This window comes from Doryrhamphus excisus, chromosome 18 (assembly GCF_030265055.1).
Source record: "Doryrhamphus excisus isolate RoL2022-K1 chromosome 18, RoL_Dexc_1.0, whole genome shotgun sequence".
NCBI classification, from domain to species: Eukaryota; Metazoa; Chordata; class Actinopteri; order Syngnathiformes; family Syngnathidae; genus Doryrhamphus; species Doryrhamphus excisus.
Window position 1 is genome coordinate 13,219,114 of NC_080483.1, and position 27,496 is coordinate 13,246,609.

Consider the following 27,496-nt stretch of genomic DNA (forward strand, 5'->3'; position numbering starts at 1 on the left):
ATGACAAATGCCCATTTTGAAATAAATGTTGCTGCATTTTCCTCAGCCTCCCTGGGAAAGTTATTACAAAACATTATTATTATTATTATTATTAAAATATTACAATTTTTATTAAATTTTTATTACAATTTTATTAAAATTTTTATTACAAATTTTATTACAATATTACAATATGACAATAACTTTCCTCAGCCTCCCTAGGAAAGTTATTACAAAACAAATTATTATTATTATTATTATTATTATTATTATTATTATTATTATTATTATTATTATTATTATTATTATTATTATTATTATTATTATACTTTCCTCAGCCTCCTTGGGAAAGTTATTACAAAACAATAAATAATAATAATTATTATTATTATTATTATTGTTATTATTATTATTACTATAACTTTCCTCAGCCTCCCTGGGAAAATTATTACAAAACAATAATTTATTATTATTACAATATTATTACAATAACTTTCCTCAGCCTCCCTGGGAAAGTTATTACAAAACAAAAAATTATTATTATTATTATTACAATATTATTACAATAACTTTCCTCAGCCTCCCTGGGAAAGTTATTACAAAACAAAAAATTATTATTATTATTATTACAATATTATTACAATAACTTTCCTCAGCCTCCCTGGGAAAGTCATTACAAAATGCAGTGAAATTTATTACAAAATGTGTCCTAATTACATAAGGACGTGAAATTGTATTACATTATTACATATTGCACCATTATCACATTATGTTACACGCAGAAAAAAGCAGTTGATCCATGTCATATCCTGGGAGCGAAACCGCTGCTCCATCCATGTGGCTGGGATGTACTGACACCAGCCTAGACGCGTATTCCTTACACAAGCGCACTTTGCCGTCACCCTGTCTCCCGGCCGTGAGTGAATATTAAAGCTTTATGAGAAAACGCATTATCTGTGTGAGTGTGGCCCGAGTGGATGTGAAGTCTTTATGCAATAGTCATGAACCTCAGCACGCTGTCTTATACAGAAACAGAGCTTAAATGTGGTTTTTTCTTGTTCTTTTTTTTTATTTTTTTTTTTTTTGCGATGCGAAGCCACTACTCGTTCAGCACTCCGCCGTCTTCCCCTGCCCCTGAAAGCCGATCTCACCGCTTCAAACCGCGGTTGGTCGCCGCCTCTGCCGCGTAATGAATTGATCCATGAAAGATGCGCCGTGGCCTGCCGATATTACGACATAATGAATTGATTTGCAAGAGGTGCCCTCGCAGGGTTTTTGGGGAGGGATCCTCTTTCATAGCCGGATTACCGAGCCACAGCGACCGCACCGAGCACCCAAGATGAAAGCGACTATTTGTACTGTAATATTTATAACCCAAGCAAGCCGGTGCTTTGTCCCGACGTTCCCGCAGCTTAACGTACAATTATGGGTGTTACAATTAAAGTCTTGGCTGGATCCCTGGCAAATAATTATGTTGTCAGGAAATCTGTCAAAACATTGCTGTACAAACGGGGGGGTGCTTGCAACAAATTGCTGGGACCTTCCCTCAGTGATTGCCTTACAAGTGAGATTAGATTTCCCCTTTAAAGAAGTACACCGAGTGGCGTAACCACACCGAAGAGATTTCCCCTCGCGGCCTCCAGGGGATGGTGCTCTGAAGAGAAACACGGGTTTGTGTTTGCCCTTGCCGCTCTTAGCATTCCCGTCACGTGGCTACAAAGGAGCCACCGTGTTCATGGATGGAATTGCAAACTTAACAATGCCCATGTGTGCCTTTTCACTGGAATTTCAGCATCTTTGCCTGGGATGTTGTGAGTTCAAGGATCCCAAGAGTGGGAATGACGCTCATTTTATGGGCTGAATTCACATAATGTCCATCGATGACAGTAAACACAGCAGCAATGGAAAGCACATTTCAAGATCACTCATTTCTCTTTCGGCTACGCAGTGGACGAGTGGTTAGTGTGCAGGCCACAAAAAAAAGAAAAAATCTTTAAACCATATTCGGAAAGCAGGAAGTGAACAAATGTAACAGTTACTGATTGTAAAACTACCAGATGGAGGGGTAGGGATGATTTCAATTGTTATATGGATGGAAAATTAATAAAATTAATACAAATTAAAAATTAAAAAAAAATTATATTAGGAAAGCAGGAAGTGAACAAATGTAACAGTTACTGATTGTAAAAGTACCAGATGGAGGGGTAGGAATGATTTCAATTGTTATATGGATGGAAAATTAATAAAATTAATAACAATAAAAAATTTAAAAAATAATTTAAAAAAACGTAAACTATATTAGGAAAGCAGGAAGTGAACAAATGTAACAGTTACTGACTGTAAAAGTACCAGATGCAGGGATAGGATTTAATAAGCTTTGCTTCTTCCTACTCCTTTTGGACATGTGGAACTGTGACCTGATTATGTGATGCATTCAATTGTAATCTGATGCATGTTCAAATGTTTGATTCCCTGCTCGGGCATCTCTATGTGGAGTTTGCATGTTCTCCCTGTGTGTGTGTGTGCGGGTTTGAAGATTAAATAAGCTATTTTATAACAGCAAATTGCAATTTGCCAAAGCGTGTTACATTTTGTGCATTTGACTCCTCCCTATTTTCATTCAAATTGGGTGTTATTTCACAATCTGATCACTCCAAACAATGGGATTTCTCAAATTGCGAGGTAATTATAATGCAGATGAAAAGAGTCAACACGTTTAGATATACTGCCATGATATGGAGAATAGGATGTGAAGAAAATGAAATCCCTATTATTGAAATCTCTCCATCTGGAGAAGATTTGAAGGAAAGGAATCAACGCTGCATCCTACACAATTCTACACAGCCTCCTTTATTTCCCCGGGTGCTGCTGTCTCATAATGGCACCTCTAATTGACTAACAGCACACGAGAGGGTGGGAGGTAACTTGCGCTGATGACTGGATGATTGTCTTTTGTGTTGGAAGATAAAGAAATGCAAATCAAAATCGCCCTTCAGACTTTTTATGCACTGTGTAAAAAAAAAAAAAATTAAAAAGTGAAGGACAGTTGGTGCAGCGATGAGACAATAGACCAGATTTTAGGTGACACAGTCCGTTCTGGTGCTGGTTTCTGTTCCGGTTGCTGCATCTCTGGACTACAGCGTGCATGGTTGTGAAATTGCATATGAGTATTTTGGCAAAACAAACAGGTGTGTGTGCGGTTACTCATTTAAACGATGTTGACGAGAGAGAATCACATCAATCACTGATTAGCATGACGTCTGTGCGTGTGTGTGTGTGTGTGTGTGTGTATGTGTGTGTGTGTAGCTTGACGACAAGCCAACATTGAGCTTGGCTGCTGATGGCTTCACGCATGCAGCCTCTGCCAGGCCTTGTTTGTATTCAGATCATTTGTGAGACTGTGACCTCTCTGTAGCACTGCTGTCCAAGTGCAGGTGTTGCTGGAGTGCCAACAATAGTAAAAAAAAAAAAAAAGGGAGTGAGACATCTTCCTGGTTAAAATGTCATTTATGTCCACAGTTCAGGATTATTTGATATGTGGATTATCTAGATCTACATGGCAAATCTGTTACTGTGTAAATATCTACACTTGCAGTCAAACTCTGTGGAAGCTAATCTTGGATTGGGAATTGGGCCAGTCTTCACTGGAAATTATGGGATATCCTTCATATTCATTCATTATTCATTTTTTTTCCCGCTTTTTCCTCGCGGGGGTGCTGGAGCCTATCCCAGCTGTCTTTAGCATGTTTTTGGAATGTGGGAGAAAACCCACGCATGCACGGGGAGAACATGCAAACTCCACACAGAGATGGCCGAGGGTGGAATTGAACCCTGGTCTCCTAGCTGTGAGGTCTGCGCGCTAACCACTAGACGGCCGTGCCGCCATCCTTCATATTAGAACGTACAAACTGCAGAACATCATTTAAAAATAAAAATGTGCAACAATACATTAATAATACATGAATATGAATGCAATAATACATTAATACTGATATAGAAGAGACCTGTGCAAAATAATTTTAGTATAGTAGTTATTAATTGTATATTAATTATATATCATTATTAATAATTGTAATTGTTTTAATAGCCTTATTTTATCAAAAGAATACATTTTTTAGGGCTGCACGGCGGTCCAGTGGTTAGCGCGCAGACCTCACAGCTAGGAGACCGTGGTTCAATTCCACCCTCGGCCACCTCTGTGTGGATTTTGCATGTTCTCCTCGGTTTTCTCTGGGTACTCCGTTTTTTTCCCACATTCCAAAAACATGCTAGCTTAATTAGCGACTCCAAATTGTCCATAGGTATGAATGTGAGTGTGAATGGTTGTTTGTCTATATGTGCCCTGTGATTGGCTGACCACCAGTCCAGGGTGTACCCCGCCTCTAGCTTGAAGACAGCTGGGATAGGCTCCAGCACCCCCCCCGTGACCCTCGTTAGGATAAGCGGTAGAAAATGAATGACTAGAAACGCCTCATTTTAATGATTACGCTCTTTCTGTACAAGATAACACCGTCAAGAGGCATCGAAGACAGCTGGTATAGGCTCCAACACCCCCTACGACCTTTCGTGAGGAAGAGCGGTTGAAAATGAATGACTAGAAACACCTCATTTTAATGATTACGCCCTTTCTATACAAAATAACACCGTCAAGAGGCATTGAAGACAGCTGGGATAGGCTCCAGCACCCTCTGTGACCCTTGTGAGGAAAAGCGGTAGAAAATGAATGAATAAATACATTTTTTTACAACTAAAAGGCAGCTTGAGACTCCGAACTAGGCCGTATTCTAATACATAAGCGACATGTTTTAAAATAAAGTTTATAATATAGTTTTAAAAAATAAAGTTTTTTGGTTGTAAGTCTAATATGGTCCCGCCCCCAAACCTATAAATATATTTACACCGCTGCATCATATACACCGTAGCATAATGATGACATTACATATGCTTCAGTGGCTGTGACGGACACGGAGAACCGCCTGAGCAGATGCAATATTTGCCTCCAGACAGGCCAGCACAGGCGATATGACATAAGTTCAGCATCTTCTGGTGACATGACCGCCACGGTGTCGAATTCTGGAGTGACAGCAGGCAAAGCAGTTAGCGCTTAGACATGTCCTTGAGTCCACGGAGGACCCTGGAAACATTCCCCGGCTTTTATTCTTTCTTCCACACTCTGATGAGATTTCAACATGGCCAGGTGTTTTTTGTTTTTTTTCTCTCTCCGCTGTCAGTCAGTCTTTCACTGTCTGTTCTGCATCTTGCACACATCCATACTGAGCCTGACAGCACACATTCTCTCCTGGATCCTTTAACTTGAAGTGAGTGCAGAAAATCCCGTAGCGGCACACACATGTGCTGCTACGTACACACACACATACACACACACATTGTAATGTTTTATACACGTGCACATATACTTTATCATGCTCCTTTTCACGGCCCATCCATCATACGTTGATGCGATAACGTGGCCTGTCGTCCCCACGAATAACGCCCACCCTCCTCCACAACCCTAAAGATCACGGCCTGTTAAGCCCATAACGTTTTCCACATGTTCCCGCACACACAAGTCGTGTTCTGCTCCATAAACCAAAGCGAGGTTCACCCTCCATGTCACACGTTATCCCACACCATCTTTTGCATCTCAGGTTCCGAGAGGACATCCTTTTACACATGATCAGTCATCTTATTTGCCAAAGAGGCTCCAATGCAGGCCCCTGTTGCTGGGTCGGATGCCAATCCATGTCTCACCCTAAAGACCCAGGAATGAGGACGCCTGATAGCATCAGACAGTGGGGTGGTGTTTGTGAAGAGGAGAAATGTTGGGTGACAAGTCTGGAAACTGATGGTTCTGCTTCATGAAGCCTGGACAGACCATCATGAGAGCTATTCGGTTCCATATGTGCCTTTGTCCAAACATCCACATTTGCCCTCTCAGAGGTCCAGGACTCAGGTCTGCTTGAAGAATTCATCCCTCCCTCTCAGCCATGGAAGGCTGATTGATCAAGCATGTGTCTGGATCAAAGATGGGGAGCAACGCTTTAGAAAGAAAGTCTCGATCTTGAACAAAGCCAGGGGTGGACAATGTTCCAAATATTTTGGAGTTGAGTTTTGAGTTGGAAGGCGCACTTTAAAATCAAGGACAACTTTTAAGAAGACATTTTTTGGAGTGGGCTGAAGAGGGGCGACAAGGACTGGTTGCAACTGAAGCTCAGCTTCTTTTATCGTGTTTTTAAGATGTATCTTCACATTATGTGCAAATCATGGAAAAACAGATATTGCTTGATATCCATATGCATCAATATATTTTTTCACCAATCATTTCTGTAACATTTTAGTTGTAAAAATGGCTTTTATTTCACTTTTACCAATGAAAGGCCAACCATAATTCCCCAATGAGAGGGTGAGGCAATTTATCTAAAAGGTACCATATTTACACCTTCAACATCCTTCCTTTAGGTTACAAAAGCCTTTCAATATTACCACACTTAAGTAATGTACTTCGGTACGAGGTACATTATTTAAAAAAAAAAAAAAAAAAAAAAACTTAAACTGTATTATGGAAAGCAGGAAGTGAACAAATGCAACAGTTAATGATCGTAAAAGTACCAGATGGAGGGGTAGGATTTAATAAGCTTTGCTTCTTCCTACTCCTTTTGGACATGTGGAACTGTGAACTGATTATGTGATGCATTCAATTGTAATCTGATGCATGTTCAAATGAAATTAAACCATTACCATTACATATAGACAAACAACCATTCACACTCACATTCATACCTATGGACAATTTGGAGTCGCCAATTAACCTAGCATGTTTTTGGAATGTGGGAGGAAACCGGAGTACCCGGAGAAAACCCACGCATGCACGGGGAGAACATGCAAACTCCACACAGAGATGGCCGAGGGTGGGATTGAACTCTGGTCTCCTAGCTGTGAGGTCTGCGCGCTAACCACTACACCGCCGTGCTGCTTCCTGTAGTTTATAAAAAATGTGATGTTCAACGGGAACATCTCCCAGCACACTTCTTTCGTCTTATCCACTTTACTTTGTACGTTACGGCCATGAAGGTCAAGTATTCCCAAACAGTCGGCAACGGAAAAGAGAGATTTCAAGCTTGGCTTCTCCTCGAAACCACCACCAGCCACCAGTCCCGTTGTGTTGAGTTGATGTGTGATGATGGGCAATCCCATAATACGCTGTTCATATTGTATTGTTAGACTCTAAACACTATGCTTATTATCGTGCTTGGAGTTTGCATTGCTGAGAGCAGATGGATCCACATTGAGGTTTGTTAACAAAGATTTGTTTTCTTGTCCCGTCAACAAATATCTCATCGGCCATCTGCCCGCAAAACCAACAACAAAACAGGGAGTTGATAATAAGATGTTTATGTCTTTCTCCGTTGGATTCTGATGTGTTTTCCAGTCATTTTGTCAACACAGCTCTGTTGTGTTATTGTTAGCAGTAGCAAATATTCCCACACCCCCGGTGCTTTGTGTTGCTTGCACTCATTTACCTCCGTCATTGAGCGGGGTGAGCACACTTGATGCTGAGCAGGACAACAAGATTGGCTCCAGTGACCTGGTTTAATTGTGGAAGCCTGTTTGAGGGGGCGGCTGGTGGCGGCGGCGGCAATGGCGAGGGGGATGGTTTTTTTTCCGTTGCTGCGGGGAACAACTCTGCTTTGTAAATGGACTACTTACAGAATCTGGATGTTAAAACTTTTTTTTTCTTTTACTATCCCCCTTGGGCAGTTACTATGCTAATAAATAACTCAATTTAATGAGGCTGCCTCGTTCTCCGGTGGAATTCCCGGGATTTCAGGGAAAAGATACGCGTTGACATGATGTTCATTCTTGTATTCTGTTAAAGAAGAGTTCATCCAAAGGATAGATTTGTTTTTTAAAGCACACTCTGGGAGATGAAAGGCATAGCAGAAAGTGCTGGAGTAATCCTTATCTATTCAGTCCTCATATTCCTCGCAGGAATTAGTAGTAGCAGAGCTTTACGTATTGGGAATAATGTTCCACCTCTCCACATAGAGTTCTCTCTGCTGTCGTTGCTGCTGCTTTCCCCACAGGTTGCTCTGTAAAGGCTGCAGGGAATCTTCGTTTAGACTCAGTTTTTATGGAGCTGGAGGAGATGAAAGCAGAGCTAATGAGAAAGTTGCATCTTCTGGCATTTAAAGTTGTACAGTTATGAGATATCAGGGACATTATTCATTCATTTTGGTGCTGGAGCCTATCCCAGCTGTCTTCAGGCGAGAGGCGGGGTACACCCTGGACTGGTCGCCATCCAATGTGACGACCTGTGAGGCGTCTTTGTCTTCAACTACACACTCTCAGATATTTGTCTTCTTGTATAATTGTGCAGCGTTTTTCTGTCCTTGTTAGACCCAGTTTGTGCTGCTCTCTGAAGGGAGTAGTTAACAGCATGGTAAGAGATTTTTGTTTTAGTTTAGATTTTTTAGATGGGTTTTCTAATCATCTATTAGCCTTATAAAATGATGAACTTGGATTAGCAGCCATACCAGGAGATTGATGCAGAGGACTGACAGTTGTTGATAGTAGGCCTCTATGCAAAAATGTATACATCCTTCTTTGAAAATCATCTGATTCATTTTAATTGTTTGTGAAATGGATAAAAATGTTTGTGAAATGCATGAAAATGTGTTTTTTTCTTTTGGAAAACAAAGAAATTTGCAAGTGATCCCAAACTTTTGAGCGGAAGTGTATAGACAAACAACCATTCACACTCACATTCATACCTATGGACAATTTGGGAGTCGCCAATTAACCTAGCATGTTTTTGGAATATGGGAGGAAACCGGAGTACCCGGGAAAAACCCACGCATGCACAGAGAGAACGGGGGAGGGTGGGATTGAACTCGAGTCTCCTAGCTGTGAGGTCTGCGCGCTAACCACTTGACCACCGTGCAGCCCCAGGGACATCATTTACTTATAAATTTCTTTATTTAGTTAAATTTATTATGCATTTAATTGTTCTTTCCCATTTTTCCACTTTTCTTTCCATTTAAACACAGGAAGTAAACAAACTATCGGTAATTACTGAGATATGTCGAGGGAGTTTGATTTAATAAACTCGGCTACTTCTGTGGAATTGTGTATAAGTATAACCATTTGTTATTATTATGTATGCTCCAAACTATTAAAGTATGGCAGAAGTATTGTGAATCCGGGAAAAAGTTTAGAGACACGAGGTGCCAGAAGCATTAGAGTACTTAATGTCAGAAACTGATCTCTTCTACAGTAAACAGCCTAAACAGAACATCATGTCCAAAAGTCCTCAGGGCCCATCTTGAACCAGTCCCCACTGAAGCCTGGGAAATGCACACTTCCTGCCGAGACCAGTGTTCTGGATTACCGCAGCCATCTCAAGGCTGCATGGTCTCCGCTGAGTATTTCAGTGGTTCAGTCAGCCCTGCCTCGATGCACACCAAGAGCGCTGCTCGATTCCCCGCCGGCTCTTCTCAAAATGATCATCCCTTCTGCTGTGAGCTGTCTGGAATACATTAGTCACGGTTATTAACGAGATTGTTTTGATGCCTACTTCCTCTTGTCTTGGATTTTGGATATGCTCCGCTGTCAAAATAGTAGTGATGATGGCTTAAATGGGATTTTTTTTTTCTTTTAAATGCCAACTCAGAGACAGACAAAATCTACAAAGCTTAAAAAGGAAGAGTCTTAAAGATCGTGCATAACCTTTCTTAACCACGCGGCGTGATGGTATGCTCTTGGCAAAGTACTTTTTTAGCTCTTTCCTCGTACCAACACATATGATGACTCTACTGAGGTTTGCTCGTAAAAAGTGGTAAAGGCAAAAATGCCTTAGAAAGGACAAGGAGATGCTCATCTATATATTTTTAGCTTGAGCCCTTTATATTCCGGATGCCCTTCCTGACCGATGAATACCGATGATGCTTACTAGTGGAGATTCGAACCCAATGTCCACACCAAAGTCCAGAACACTAACCACTACACCATGCTTATGTATCACACTTCCACATTTCATGGGTGCTGGAGCCTATCCCAGCTGTCTTCAGGCGAGAGGCGGGGTACACCCTGGACTGGTCGCCAGCCAATCACAGGGCACATATAGACAAACAACCATTCACACTCACATTCATACCTATGGACAATTTGGAGTCGCCAATTAACCTAGCATGTTTTTGGAATGTGGGAGGAAACCGGAGTACCCGGAGAAAACCCACGCATGCACGGGGAGAACATGCAAACTCCACACAGAGATGGCCGAGGGTGGGATCGAGCTCGGGTCTCCGAGCTGTGAGGTCTGCACGCTAACCGGCCTTATTTAAATAGGCCATATTTCATTGGGAGTGACCAGGATGGATAGGATCAGAGACAGATGGCCGAGGGTGGGATTGAACTCAGGTCTCCTAGCTGTGAGCTCCGAGGTGTGTGCTAACTACTCGACTGCCGTGCAGCTCTGCAAATAGGTGGTTAGCGCGCCTATGGTCATAGGGTAATTATTATTATTGTTATTATTATTATTATTATGTAAATAATAAAAAAAATTACCCTATGACCTTAATGCTCTGATTAACACCTCTCATTAATAGCCACTGGTTGGTTTACAAAATCAAATAACTGCAAGTCTCTAATTAGTATCAGGTCAAAAAACATGTGCATTAACGACAGTGGCTGTAGTCAACCTCTTGGTATTGTTTTTTATTAACTCGCAAGATGGCTGTAAATCAGTGTAAGTATTTTGAGTGGTCAGCATCCAGCAGCTTGCTCTACTTCTGCATGCTGTAAAATGTTGGTTTGGCTAAACAGCTGTTAGTGTGAAACTCACGTTACACGTTACTGTATTTTTGATTTGAACAAGTCTTTACCACAATTACAACATCGGTCCTGTTGCTGCTGTGTTGTGCAATGCGGTCTCAGCTCGTTAATAAATGAGCATTGTGGTCAAAGAGGGTGACATATTCAGGATAAATGATGAAAAGAAGATGGATGATTGACTTGGACAGGATAAACGACGGCTGCGATAGAGTGACCCTCTGTAAGGCTGGGGGGGGGGGGGGGGGGGGGGGGATTTACAAGGCTCCTAAAATACTTAAATAGGCGTTCTTAACCTCCAGCAGAGCCAATGTGTGGATGTCAGTCATTCCTTGCCCTGGCTCGATAACTCCGCCTTGTGACCTTCTTGCTAAATATAGCGCCTTGCGTATTGATTTGGGGACGCTGTGCATTCAAAACGTGCCTCCGCCATAAATGACCTATTTTAACAGATTGCTGGCAATTATGTGGCTTGTCGTGTACTCTTTTATCCCAAAGCTGCAGGAGGAAGCAGATGTGGTTGGATGCTCGGAGCAGACACAACACAGCTCTTTTATGGGGCCAGGAGACTGTCATGTATTTATTATAGCGTCTTGACAACATACAGTCACTACACATGTATCTTCTATGCAGCCCCCCCCACACCAAGCAAGCAAATTCATATTAAAGCATCGCTTAATTCATTCATCACTGCGATGAATGGAAGTGTGACTCTCCTCTCCCGGTTGTCTGAATCCTACACAAAGTTGTGAGATTACCAGGATCACGCTGTAGTCACATGATTAGGAATGGCTCAGTCACAGTGCCGTACCTCGCCTCTAATAAAGGGCAGCAATAGGGAAAGCAGCCAGCGAAAGCTTGGCAAAGAAACATTTAATTCCATCTGTGTGTACGCGCTGCCAGCAGGCAGGCTTCCCACCTCTGAGTGATTGGCTATGATTCCACTTGTGCCTCCAACATGCTTCGTTATCTGTCAGCATCATTTTTTTGGAGCCTCCACAGGTCTCTGTTGTGTTATCTACTGGTTTCAGGAATTATGTCATTTCAGGGGGAAAACAAAATATATAAAGCAAGTTATATTTAAAAAACAAACTTTCCTACTTATGATTTTACACCTTCACTGATTATCTCTAATGCCTGCTCTTTGAATGTTTTATTATTGAAAAGATTTATTGGTTTATTGAGAATTTGAATGTCAACCACTTCAAAAAAGCGACTTTTTAATGATCCTTCAAATGTAATAAAAAATATATTTAATCTGTCATTCCACATTTGTTTGCTCCGCTATTGAGAGAAGAGGCACTGAAACAGTCACTCATGGACACAAATTTTAAAGAACTCTGTAATTTTGCCAGCCTTAAAAGGATAGTTAGGATTTTTTGACATGAAGTTTTATGACATCCCCAGAAAGAGTGAAGTCCGTCAACAGCGACTGAGCTGTGTCCTGAGCCGAGTTCTGGTCATGAAGTTCATGATTTTTTTGTCTATATGTGCCCTGTGATTGGCTGGCCACCAGTCCAGGGTGTACAGTTGGAAATTTAAATTGGCAGTTGGAAAATTAAACAACAGCTGAAAAACATAATGAAGTAAACACATTAAGAGAAACACAATTTTTTTAATGAGAATAAAACAAAATAAAGTTGTATTATAACAGGAATAAAATACAAATATTAAATAATATAATAATATAATAACGCAATTTTATATTATACTTGTATAATAATTTTATATTATTGTTATAATAAATATAACAAATAATATAATAGTCATAGTCATAATATTCCAAGAATAAATTTTACACACAATTTTTTTAATGAGAATAAACTCATAATATCATTAAAAAATGTATATTTAGTGGCATAGCATTGAAAAATGTAAGAAAATTTATTTAATTTTTTTTAATGATTACGCCCTTTCTGTACAAAATAACACCATCAAGAGGCATCATACAGTCAAAAATGATTATTTTAATTACAGAAAAGCATGCTGGGAAGCATGTAATCTGCCCCTCCCACAACTTCAAACTCAAATATTGAGAGCATGAGAAATATTAAGCTGGAATGAAAAATATTTTTAGGAATGCTAATTGTCCCCACTCACACCAATGATGCATATGTGTGTGTGTGTGTGTGTTTTGGGGGGGAATTTGTCCTTTTTGGCCTGCGACCTAAAGCAGGCTTTGAGTTTTGGCCCCCTGAGTTTAAGTGTGACACCCCTGTGTCTCCGTGGAAGTTCCCAAAGAGACCCAGTCTTATACCTATCAGTGTCATTTCTAAGAAGAAGTCCCATTGGCTCTCTTTCCAAGGACTGCCACAATCAGGTCTTTGTGAGTCTGGCTTCACTGTCATCTGTCTGGTTCTGCTGATATGGACCATGTGCAGATAATGTGGCCCAGTCTTGGACTACACTAAGCGCCAGCTAATTGAGCTTGTCCAAGCAGAACCTGTTAGTGTGCTGATAAGAAGGTATCTTACCCCTTCAGAGGCCCCTTGTGGTGCAGGATACCTTTGTGGTTGCTCGATGAAGTGGAGTTACCCAGTATCTCCATCTAGGTTGACCAAAGTGTTAGAAAGTCAGGGTTGACTTCATATGGAAAGCATTCTGGATGGAGAAGATCATCTCTATCGTGCAAACTCTGAACTTTGTTGATGTCATCTTAGAGAAGGTCCGATCTGCAGCTGCAAATAAGACGATATATCCTTAATAAAAGACGTATGTCTACGGATACAAGCAAGGTTTCTCCCATGTTCTCAAACCTTCAGGTTGTCAAGCAACTGCTGTCTTTTGTCTCCATCTCAACCAGACCTGATAACATGTCTTTTATTACTCCCCGGTCTGACAGTCCCGAACCCTCACATTCCCCGAACCCACACCCCACACACACACACACCATCTATTTGGTATTCAAGCCACGTTCAAACATGCGTGGAGAATTTCTGCACGCAGCATTTCATCCAAAGCCTGCCATGGACGGGGATTTCAGTCTGAGTAGCACTGACGTGACCCCCACTAGCCTCCCTGCCATAATCCCTCTGCCTCCAGGAGCCCAAAACTAATCTGCTGCAGCCTCCTCATCACAGCCCTTCACTCCATTCCAGGCTACTGCAGCGGCGCCGCTTGCGTTTATTTAACCACCGAGCGCCGTTTTAACGTCACCGTGCTCGTTTACAGGCGTAAACGTACGTTTAATAGTTCCTCTGAATGAGTTGCTGATGTACAGTAAAGCCTAACGGATGCACTTGTAATGATTTATGCAACAGTCATCCAGATCCAAATACACGGCAGCCCTTCTCCAGAAGCTACAAGTGGAAATATGAGTAGTGGAATGCACCACGTGTAAAAACTATAGGTGGCTTGGATTTAACATATGCATGTGCAAAAGAATTGACAGTACTATTGTATTGATCATTTTAGTCAAACTAATCATATCTGGCAAAAATGTGCGACACTCACGGATTTACACTATACAGTGTACCTTGGACTCAAAACTAGGAATGAAAATTTGAATGAAAATTTTATGTAAAACACGATAATGTCAAAACAAATTACATTCATTCATTCATTTAAAAAAATATATAAAGGCTTTGATTGTCATACAGGTGAAAAAGCACATTAAAAAGCATATTAAACCTTTTCAAATGATTTACACTGATTTTTAATATTTTTAATCTTATTATTATCACTTTATTATTATATTATTTATTATATTTATTATAATAATAGTATAAAATTACTATAAAAATATTATAAAAATATAATATAAAATTATAATAATATTATATATTTATTATATTATTTAATATTTGTATTTTATTCCTATTATATTACAACTTTATTTTGTTTAAAAAAAATTAAAAATAAAATTTCTAAATTTCTAAATGCTATGCCACTAAAATGAAATTTTTTCATCATATTATGAGTTTATTCTCATAAAAAAAATCTTGTTTCTCTTAATATGTTTATATTATTATGTTTTTTACTTTATTATGTTTACTTTATTATGTTATTGAATTTTCCAATTATTTCATTCATTCATTCATTTTCTACCGCTTATCCTCACTAGGGTCGCGGGGCGTGCTGGAGCCTATCCCAGCTGTCTTCGGGCAAGAGGCGGGGTACACCCTGGACTGATGGCCAGCCAATCACAGGGCACATATAGACAAACAACCATTCACACTCACATTCAAAGTGAAAGTTATGCTTGAATTTTTTTTCTCCCTTTCTTTGTTGGCTGTGCAGCCCCCCCAAAAACTGATTTTATTTCAGTGATGAATAACCCCCAGAATAAAAATGTAATGGCAAGAAAAACAAAAGAATGTAGTTCTTATCGTGTTACTGCTTTTGACAAGACAATTAACTATGCTAAAATGCTGTTTAAAACAACACCACTAACATATTTTTTAATGACAGTAACTGCGTAAAAGTCGTTTTTTCCCTTATTTTGTGAGAGAAAAATTAATCTGAATTTCACCAACATAGTAGTTAATGTAGATAATCACTCCTGTTTTAATCAATGGTGGAAAACGACCGCTATCATTCATTTTGGAACAAATCACTTCAAACAGGAGGAGTCGGGCTTATGTCCTTAGGGTGTAAACTCAGCAGCAGCACGGTTGCCAAGGTAACTGAGGGCCTCCCATCATCCTACCCCCCTCCTGCATTGGCCCATTCCATCTCTGTATGTGAGCTGGGTACTTAAATTTAGTGACCTCCCGGGTCTGGCCTGAACAGCCTCCATTGATTTGGACAAATGGAAGCGAGAGCGAGCAGCCAAGGCCTTCCTGTTTCGGGGTTAAGGATGCAGTCAAAGAGGAGGAGAAGAAGCAGATGAATATCTCAGGGATGCCTTGATTTAGATGACTCAACCGCACGTTTAAAGGCTAATTAGTCGATCTCTTCACTTGGTAGACATTTTCTAGCGGCTGTGATTGAGCTATTAAATGCGTTGGGCTTTTAAACGGCATCCATTAAAGCCTCCTGGTGAATCTCATCCCAACAATAGTAGCAGCCTTTCCGGGGACAGGTAATAATTCCGCCGGGAGGGGTGTTTTAACTACGACCATTCTGTTGTGATGCATTCAGGTGAAATCCTGTTTTGCTTGTTGTGCTCCTGTGCCATGTCAGCGTTTGAATGCTTCATGAGATAATAAGTAATGCTTTGCAATATTGTATACGTTGCAAAATGTTAGCGGCACGCCTGCCTGGTTTCATGTAGTTATGGTTTTGGAACAGTTTGATAAATTGCCTCGATAAGTTCCACTTTGAGTTCTGTAGTCATCATCTCACCTTTTTGTCATTACTGGTAGCCTTCCAAAAAAGCAAACATAAAAGCCAAAGAACAAGCATAGCACACAGGGAGTACTGATGTCATACATAATAATTTGAATACCTAACCACAATTCTTTTATGGTGTTTTTTTTTTTTTTTTGGTAATACAACATTTATGTGTTATGTTGTGGGGATTTTTGCACGCTAATATTGTGTAGTGACAAATAATTATTGTGAATTATTGAATTATTTTTTGTACCAAGCAACCAATTGTGAGAACCAGCTGAGGGATGAAGGTATTTGCTCAATTTTGCTAGCTAAAGATAAAAGCTAAAACAAACACATAGTCTCACAAATACAGACAAAAGATACTTATACACGCACCCACACAAAAAACGACTAACAGTTAAGGTGGAAACATCGAGTACGCATACGACAGCTTGCTTTGCAACAAAGGAAAATGTTCCAGACAACTTGATGCTGCTAAGGAAAAGATGCGAACAAACGAAAGCAGAAACACCATGAAAGAAGCGGTAGTGTCGAAAACTGATTGGTCCAGGACTCCAGCCTCAGGACTCCAGCCTCGAGTGTATAAAAGGCCGCTTTTTTGCAGCTGCGCTGTAATAAGACCCGCTTACTTGTAGGTATACAGGGACTGCAGATAAGCCAGGACGTCTGTATTAGGTATTGTTGTCAGGAATAAACAATCTGGTTCTCATTCTATAATTTGGTTCTTTAAGATTCCCTTATCCTCTATTCAAAACCCACTAAGAGTCCTCAGGGGGTTCGGGGGGGATTTCTACAGGGAGAACCTAATAACCTCCTCGCATGTAAATCCTGTGTCTTCAGTGAGATGTGCATTTAGGCTGGTGGTCTACAGACCGCCAATGACACAATTCAGCACCAGCTGTTTCTTGCCTTGGCACTCCCCCATCCCCCTTTCCATCCACCATCCACCAAACACACCCACAAGAAGAAAGAAAGGCTCCTTCAGCCAACCCCCCCCCCCCACACACACACTTTATTTGAGATGTCCCGCTCTTGTTGCCACTGGCTGGACAACACGTTAGACACCCATTATGCCACCTGTCTGTCAGTTCGACTGCACCTCGGGGAGTCTCAGCCACGAAGCTCGGGGGGGGGGGCTGTTGCTTGCTGCTGCCTTTGTTTGGATTCTCTAAGACCCGCCCCCTAACTGCCTGCACTCTTCCCTACAAACATAGCAGACACGCCATTGCTTCTGTCATATATTTTATAGAACTACGCCCCCCCCCAGCATAAAGACCACCACTGCTGCCCCACCCTCTTCACTGTCATCACCTGTCCAGATACAAAATAATGGCTGCCGCCCCACAGAGGGAAGATTGAAATCAGCGGGAAACTGATGATATTTTATGAGTCCTGGCGGTGAAGTGAAACCTGGATCAATCCCGCTGTGTGTGGGTCATCGAGGTAACCGCTCCTTGACTCCGCCTCTTTCCTCTTTTTTGCCCTTTTTGTACCCCCGTACACCAACATCAGTGAGTATAGGGCGCTGCCTTATATGGCATTAGACCTTGTTGCCCTAGTAACTAGTTGTCCTTCAATAAGTTCCATGCATTCATATCATTTATAATATTTTCACATTGTTTTTTACATGTCAAACTATAATTGTTCTCAATAAAAAGTATTCTTCTTTATATTTTTTTGGGTGTCTGGAACATATGAATTGGATTTAAACCGACATGCCACTACTTAAATGAAACCAGCAAAGTAAAATAAGTTTTATGTGTACACACAAATACTGAAAACTGATTTTTTTTAGCTTTAGTTTTCGTGAAAGATATCCAAAACAGTTTGTGTGCATGTGACAGGTCAAACGTTAAAAATACTTGTGTTTATGTGGACAATGTATTCAAGTAGGATCGTTTTCTGCACATCAGTGGGTGCATCCTTCCAGAAATACTTGTCAGTGCACCCTTGGGGGGAGGGGTAACAGGTGACTTCATATTCTAGTCCTCCGCACTTCTTTTATTTGCTGCAAAAACGACCCCTGACATTTGATGAGAGTCCAAGTCTCTTCATTTAGCCGTCCTCGGCTGGAAAACACGGTCCATGCTCCAAGGCTGAGTTTTTAACCCTCCTTCTGGACCCCTCCCAACATGGGCCACCGTGCAAACACAATGACTGATGCATGTTGTGACAGTGAGAGTCTCTGGTGTCTGCTCGCGTGTTCAATATGAGCGTCAGAGGCCTGTAGAGGATTTAAATTGCCATTGTACAACTTCCACATGTGAAACTGGGGCAAGTGTCTCCAATGCATCCCCCTGACAAAATAAAGGTTCAAAACACAGGGAAAAAAGATCAGAAGATGCTCTAGGGTCCAAGACAAATGGAATCAAATACATGTGGCAGGCAGATTCATCTTCAAGCAGGCAAACACTAGACAGTTAAGTGTTTCACCCAAATGCTACTGATGATAAATAAATCATGGATTTGCTGTCTGGATACACACTAAATTATTATTTGGGATTATTAGAGAGGCAACAGGGCGTGATTTAAATTGTATAAAAATAAAAATAAAAATAAAAATAAAAATAAAAATAAAAATAAAAATAAAAATAAAAATAAAAATAAAAATAAAAATAAAAATAAAAATAAAAATAAAAATAAAAATAAAAATAAAAATAAAAATAAAAATAAAAATAAAAATTAAAATTAAAATTAAAATTAAAATTAAAATTAAAATTAAAATTAAAATTAAAATTAAATAAAAAATATGTAATGATAATGATAATATATAATGATAATGATAATATATGATGCTAATGATAATACATAATAATAATGATAATATATAATAATAATGATAATATATAATGATAATAATGATAATATATAATGATAATAATGATAATATATAATGATAATGATAATATATAATGATAATAATAATAATATATAATGATAATAATATGTAATGAAAATAAAAATTAAAAATGCTAATGATAATATATAATGATAATAATAATATACAATAATAATAATATAATAATAATAATAATATATAATAATAATTATGTGTAATAATAATAATAATATGTAATAATTATAATATGTATTATTATTATTATTATTATATTATTATTATTATTATTATTATTGCTGTACAACATCTCTTGCACAACAGCACGAGATGGAGGTTTTTGCATTATATTTTACTTGCTTTGCTACTATATTTTTGATATTTTTGCTCTACTACATTTGCTCTTTGTACCTTATTTTATTTTATTATTTGATTTTACTATACTATTTTACATAGTTCCATTCCCCTTATTTTCTTGAACTCTGCAGGCACCCTTTTTTTCCAAATCTGTAAGCTGCTGGAGCTGTGAATTTCTCTTGGAGATGAATAAAGTATCCATCCATCCATCCATCCATCCATTTCTGAAGTGGAAGTGATGTCGGGACTCGGCTTACTTGGATCTACATGTCCATATGCAGATGAATGAAATAAATCAGAATTGAGCACTTAGGCCTGCAGTGTAAATCCAGCCTCACGCAAGCAGTCACAGAGTTTGAGTGAATTAATTACCCGGAAGAAGCTCATTTGGTGTCCTGATTACTGAGGACGGTGTCGTATTTTCAAATTATGTTCCATTATCTGCATCAAGTGACATCCCCCCCCCCCCCCCCCCCCCCCCCCCCCCCGCTAATGATCAGTCATTAAAAATAATGGAATATAAGCTGTAGCCCTGACAAGCTCTCCGTAAATGGAGATGAACAATGACAAAACGCCACGGCTCGTGCCACGCCCCGGCCATCTGCGGGCTGCCCACTCTGCCGCCACCCTGATTGGACCTCAACATCCTCCGGAGAATACGCTGTCATCTATCAGCCGGCAAGGAATGGTGCTTTATTCCATCTTCAGGTCTGGAATCTCGTCTGTTTTCCAACACCGTGTGCATATGTTGGCTCACATGCCTGTAATTTCCCCATTCCACATTTGTCTCTCCCGTCTCCCGTCTCCCATGGCCAGGAAAGACATGGGGGTTTGGTGGGTGGGAGAGAAAAAGGACTTCTGTAAAAATTCCAGATGTTATTGCATTACTCCTGAATGGCTCCACTGATACTCCACTTTCATCTCGGCTTCCTCTCTATTGACAGATGGTAATTATCACACACTATGGAAATACTGCCCCCCCCCCTTTCCCTTTGGTGTTTGAAAAGACCTGTTGAACATCACGAGAGCTTTGCGACCACATCGGAATAATTCATTGAAAAACTCCTGGAAGTGAAACAGAGAGTTTTATGTTGCTGCATGGTGTATGGAATAAATGCACTAATTGAAAATTATGATTTGAAAATTGACAAAAATGAAACAAATGTAACAAATAAAAAAAAATAAAAAAAATATAAAAAAATATATATAAAAACTATATTAGGAAAGCAGGAAGTGAACAAATGTAACAGTTACTGATTGTAAAAGTACCAGATGGAGAGGTAGGATTTAATTAATATTAAATAATTAAATAATAATTAAATTAAATAATTAAACTATTTAAATTAAAATAATTAATTAAATTAAAATAATTAAATTTTATTAATATTAAATCCTACCTAAATTAAATTAATTAAATTAATTAATTTGCTTCTTCCTACTCCTTTTGGACATGTGGAACTGTGAACTGATTATGTGATGCATTCAATTGTAATCTGATGCATGTTCAAATAAAATAAAACCATTACCACTACCTTCAAATTAATTTTAGCAGAACAGAGAGACAGTTATGAAGTACCAACTTAATTAGCTGTTTATCTTAAAGATGGCCTCATTTCCCATTGCTGTTCACCTGCAATGGGCAGTGGGTGACACTGCTCGCCCCCACCAGTCACTGAGAATCACTGATATAGTACACAGAAAAATGTTAAGCTGCTAAACTTGCCTGCCTGCACCACTGTTAATGCTGTAATTCATGGCCCAAAGTTAAGAAGCTCATGAAAAATAAGTCCAGATGCTGGAAAGTAATGTAGCACCTTTTTTTTTGCATGACCAGTATTTCATTAAAAAGCTTTTTTAACCAGCTCCGTGTTGCTTTACGTATGTTATTATCATCCCTGGAAGTGGTGGAAGTCGGGGGTCCTATGTGATACATTATACGTAAGCCCGAAAAGGGTTCACAGTCTTAATTGTTATCGGCAATGCATGTAAACAGAACACATGTTTTTGTTGTTAAAGGTCCGTTAGTATTTCAAATATACTTTTTAATGACGTTGTAACATTAATGAGCACTGTTTTATGAGCATCAAATATGGGAAAATCTATGATCTCTCATCTCTCTGACGTGTTTGCAGTTGAATTTTTTGAATTTGCGGCTTTTCATGATGTCACAAAAGGCGAAAAAAACCCTGCCAATGGACATGATACCGCCTTTGAGCTAGTATCATGCGCACACCCAATGTATACGCTCATCACTATGTATAACAAAAAAAATGTAGTCATGATAATTTTAATCATCAGTCAATAGCTTAACCATGCATGATGTTAAAATAAATATATATATAAATAAATAAATAAAATATGAGTGCTATTAAAACACAGGTGTGGAAAACGCTATTTATTAACATTAAATATACAGACACAAAAGATGGTATGTTCCCAGTCGGCCTAACTAAATGCAAAATCCAGTGGTTGCAGAAGACTTTTGAACTCACTGCTGACTTTTAGTTTTGCTCTTGCTCTCCGTGAGCCTCCAAGGAGCCTGCACCCTCGGGTCCCATTTCCCAGGTGTCCCACATTTCCTGCTAATCTGCCTCTGCTCACTTTGGCTGCTAATGTGCCTCAGAGGAGACTGCTGAGGCCGACTGGGACTGTGAGCTCTGTGACAGCTGCATCAGGAGAAGCTGTTTAGGGACGAGAAATCGCAGTTTCAACTTCCGACATCATCACGTCTGCTCTTGTGCATCTTATGTTATCTAATGCTTACATACGCAAAGTAGATTCACATCACATGAAGCAAGATGATGATCGTGGTGCTAAAGACACAAAAAGCAACAGTCTAGTTTCATAGAGATTGCCAATTTTTTGGCACAGTAGCCACGTTTACATCAGTTTTTCGCTTTCCGAATGACCTTTCCGAAAACAATGGTATACATGGAAAGGAATATTCCAATCTCTTGTCTACATGCGCTGCTATAATCAAACAGAATAGTCAATGGGGCATTCGCAATAAAACGTAAACATCATGTGATACCGACTTCCCCAAGTTTTTCTTTGACTTGTTGGAATAACTCCATATTGCCAGTTTTTCGTTTGTCCAGTCTTGAAATTTAGTTTGAATCAAAAACAAACTTTCCGCAGCACTTGCTGGCCTCCATTTTTAAAAGTGAATAACGTCTCGAGCTGCGTTTTACACACCCGGGATAAATTTAAACAGAAAAAGATCAAATTCAATCTTGCTAATATTTTATAATTCAACTCGGGACATGTTTTATATAGATATATATTTTATTTTTTAATAAAACTGGACTTGTGAATGGCGTATAGAAGGGTTTAGATTCTGTTCCACGCATGGCGGTAATGCACACGAAAGCTGCTTGCCAACCGCCAATAAACAACAGAAGAAGAACTTTCCGTTTGAGCGGGTACAAGACACCTCAATCGGATTGGGGAAAGGAATATTCCACCCCCGTGAATCCGATTATATATTCATTTGGATTGGCACTTTTGAGCAAATAAACCGAATGCAATTGGAATATTTGGGTCCATGTATACATGGCTACTGTTTTAAATAATATGAAATGATTTAACTGTAATACAACTGTGCTGTTCCAATTAAAATCAGTCGGCGCACATAAACATGCAGGGAATCAAACGTTCCCTGCCTTTTGGTGGCCAGCATGACTAAATTCTGCATGTCATCTCTCCGCTTTTGCCGTGTTAAAATCAGTTCCAATGACAGCGTTCTGCTTGGGAGCAGCTTGATTCACACCTCGCAGGTCAATAGCACTCGCCCTCTTTCTCAGCTCGCAGCGGGACCAACCTGCAGACCTGCTGACTGCTGCAACCAACCTTGAAGCCAAAAGGGCGAAATGAATATCTCATTTGAGTGCACGCTTGTGTGTGTGTGTGTGTGTGTGTTGGGTGAGGTGATGCTAACACCAGTTGTCGAGTAGCTTTCAGTCGAGCGTGACTGAATTAGACGATGGCGGGATTGGGGTCCTAATTGAATAGAAAAGGTTGCTAGCTCCTTTTTCTTGTGGAAGGTAGAGTGGTAATGATCGATAACAGAAACACAACGCAGTGTATGTACACAACAAATACAAAAAACATATACTACATATCAGGTAGTGCAGCTTATACATTTTCCAGTCAGCATATGATATGGTCCATGTCTTGTCGTGTTATTAACATACTACATGAGTACAACTGTATTCTTAATGTGTATTTATCAGAAAATGTCATACTAGCATTCTTAGCTAGCAAAATGGCAGCTGGAATGAGACGTTAAAAAAATCACGTGTTAGTTTTACATGTATGAAACACCTTTACAGAAGACGTGACAGTTCCCAAAGACACAATGTGGCAGTGAGATCAACACCTTCCGCTTCAGCACCACCTTCATTTTATTTTGTTATAAGTTAATTCATTGTTTTTCACCTTATTCATCAAAATGCTAGCACTTGAAACTTTCATTGGCTCCATTTTGGTTTTACTACGGTGAAGACTTGGTGGTGTCTCGCTGCTATATTGTTTCTTTGGGAACGTCATGTCAAGAATCACATTTTCCGTGAAGGTAAAAGTGACCTTAAATTCATTCATTCGTTCATTTTTTACCGCTTATCCCCCAAGTGCTGGAGCCTATCCCAGCTGTCTGGTGGCCAGCCAATCACAGGGCACATATAGACAAACAACCATTCACACTCACATTCATACCTATGGACAATTTGGAGTCGCCAATTAACCTAGCATGTTTTTGGAATGTGGGAGGAAACCGGAGTACCCGGAGAAAACCCACGCATGCAACGGGAAGAACATGAAAACCACAAAGAGATGGCAGAGGGTGGAATCGAACTCAAGTCTCCTAGCCGTGAGGCCTGCGCGCAAACCGCTCAACCACTGTGCAGCCCTTTTATTTGTAAATAGTTGCATCCAAAACAACAGTGTGGACGTAATTTTTTTTTTAACCCAGAAAAGAAAAAAAAAATCCCGGTAGTTTCCGTGTGGATAGGACCTAATTGTAGTCTCATAAAAGCAACACGTGTTTCCATCGGCTTCTCTTCTTCCCAGCAGCAATTAAACCTACACTTTTATAGCAAATTGATGCCCAAGGTTGTTGTGCAATGTTCACGAGAGAGACTACTGTAGAATTCTGGGAAATACCCGCCACCCGAACACACACATACAGTACACACACATACACACATCATGTGACGCTGGGCATTTTCACTGCTTTCAGCACTTTTTTTTTCTGCAGTGTTCACAAAAGGTAGCACCTCTGATCCACACTTTCACCCCCACCAGCCTTTTCTCTTTCACACCATGACCGACACAGAAATACACACACCTTGCCCGTCTTTGTCTCCCTTATCCTCCAGTGCGACTTATGTATGTTTTTTTCTACCTAATTATGTATTTTTGGCCTTGTGCGACTTATACTCCAGTGCGACTTATGTATTTTTTTTTCTACCTAATTATGCATTTTTTGCCTTGTGCAACTTATACTCAAGTGCGACTTATGTATGTTTTTTTTTTCTACCTAATTATGCATTTTTGACCTTGTGCGACTTACATATACTCCAGTGCAACTTATGTATTATTTTCTACCTAATTATGCATTTTTGGCCTTGTGCGACTTACATATACTCCAGTGCAACTTATGTATTATTTTCTATTTAAATATGCATTTTTGGCCTTGTGCGACTTATCTATTTTTTTCTACCTAATTATGCATTTTTGGCCTTGTGCGACTTATACTCCAGTGTGACTTATGTATTTTTTTTTTACCTAACTATGCATTTTTGGCTTTTTGCGACTTATACTCCTGAGCGACTTTTAGTCCAGAAAATACAGTACTTGTAATAAATACCTCATGCACCCCAAATCATGACTTTTTACAAAAATAACATTCACTAAATTCGAATGTTAATACTTTTTGTACAACTAGTAATTTCTAGTTATAACATACTCGATCTAATATTTTCTCTCCACAGTGTTGTTGCTCAGTGCGTGCACACACACACACACACACACACATACGAGGACCAGGTGGTTCCAGCTGCAGGTCTCATCTCCAGCGTGTCATAAATCTCCCCGGCTGTGAGAGCCAGGAAACCTTTGAAACAAAAAGGAGCAAATGAGCTGCTGTAAAAATGTGATTTGCACCCTGACTCACAGTCGTGTTTCCATGCAGTCAGTCTAGTAAAAAGCCTAATGAAAGAGCTGGCGTCACAATGTGTTATTAAAAGCCATAAAACACAAGCAGCGTTAAAATAGGTAAAGTTTGTGTGTTCATGGTGTTAAAATGGAAATAATAATAATAGGTTTTCTTACCGTGATAGGAATGAGAGAGGAACATTTGGTCTGAGAATATCAGGACCTTTTCACTCAACCAACTTTTGAAATGAAAAGTGAAATATTTATAAATTCTTTAAAAGCTGTTTCCGTGATGTTCTTCTTCCCTGCGGCTGCTCTGACAGCACATCTGTTCAATGAAATCTCTTTGACAATGTCTTTTTTTATTAAACGCACTCACAACAAAAGAGGAACTGTCATTAGGGAATATTCTTTACATAATTATTCCTTCCGCTAGGAAGATTTCTAAAGTTGGACGAGACATCCGACACGGGCAAATTCAAAAGACTCCAACGTTGCAGACTGGGACATGCAGACTTAAACCTCTGATGTTTTTTTTTTTTAATCACCGCCTAGCTACATGTGACATCAGACAACACTTCCAATCTGTCATCTCGCCAGGAGGGGAAATTACCCCTCAAATAAATGACAGAGAGGTACGCATCCTTTTAAACGGGATTTGATGGCTCGGGAATCATTGTTTGGACAAGCACATAAATATTGTAGCCTCCATTTTATTGATACCACTACTGAGTTAGTCGGGTAATGATAAGATAATGTTACATGTTACAACATAAGGTGGCTAGAAATATTTCAATATTGAACAAAGCAAAATCACTCCACACTCTTGATTGCTCTCTGGTTCTACCATATCTTACTTATTGTGTGGAAATATGGGCTAATAACTACAAAAGCAATCTTCACTCACTAAATGTACTGCAAAAAAGGTCAGTAAGGATAATTCATAATGCCGCCTACAGAGAACATACTAACTCCTTATTTCTAAAATCACAAATACTTCAACTTGCTGATATAGTTCATCTTCAAAACAGCTAAAATAATACATAAGGCTAAAAATAACCAATTAAAAATGTAATCCAATACTTATCTACAAGAGAGAAGAAATATGATCTCGGGGAAGAACTATATTTGAAACACTTCTATGCTAGGACTACGTTAAAAAGCCATAGCATTTCAGTATGTGGAATCAAACTATGGAATGGATTGAGTAAGGAACTCAAACAATGCACAACGATGAGCCAATTCAAGAAACAATACAAGCAGTTGATGTTTGCTAAATACAAGGATGAAGAGTCTTGAACCAGTCATGATGTGCTATATATATCACTATATTGACACTTACTATGGTACCCATTATGTCATTGGATGGTCATATCACCTCGTACTAAGGTACGTAACAAAAAATAAAAAAAAACAAAAAAAACTAAACTATATTAGGAAAGCAGGAAGTGAACAAATGTTTTTAAAAAAATTAAGCTTTTTGAAGTAATCCCCAATTCATTCACAAATTTGATACAGAATGCCACTAATTTAAAAAAATTAAAAATGAAACAAATTTAAAAAATTAAAAATATATATACGTATATATATATAAAAAATTGTTAAAAAAAAAAAACAAAAAACTTAAACTATATTAGGAAAGCAGGAAGTGAACAAATGTAACAGTTACTGATTGTAAAAGTACCAGATAGAGGGATAGGATTTAATAAGCTTTGCTTCTTCCTACTCCTTTTGGACATGTGGAACTGTGAACTGATTATGTGATGCATTCAATTGTAATCTGATGCATGTTCAAATGAAATAAAACCATTAATAGTTAATCGTAGAGACCAATAAATGGAAGCAACACACCGCTAATTATGCGGAACACATAAAGTGAACAGTTTATAATTGTGCATGTAAATGTTGGATTTGTAGATCATTCTGAAAACTTGCACATATGTATTAGTTGAAAATAAAGAGGTTCGTGGAAAAGTTGTTTCTTGAATGTTTTATGCCTCGTGGGAGCTATTCATCTCCCGGCAGCATGCCAAGCAGCTCTCACAATATTTGAATAAAATCCCCGTG

General features: G+C 39.2%; 1 protein-coding gene across 1 annotated transcript in view; it reads left to right on the forward strand.

Moving 5' to 3' along the window:
* ephb2b (eph receptor B2b) overlaps positions 1-27,496 on the forward strand; it is a 139,162-nt gene that overhangs the window by 67,115 nt on the left and 44,551 nt on the right. The gene's annotated exons all lie outside the window — the stretch shown is intronic.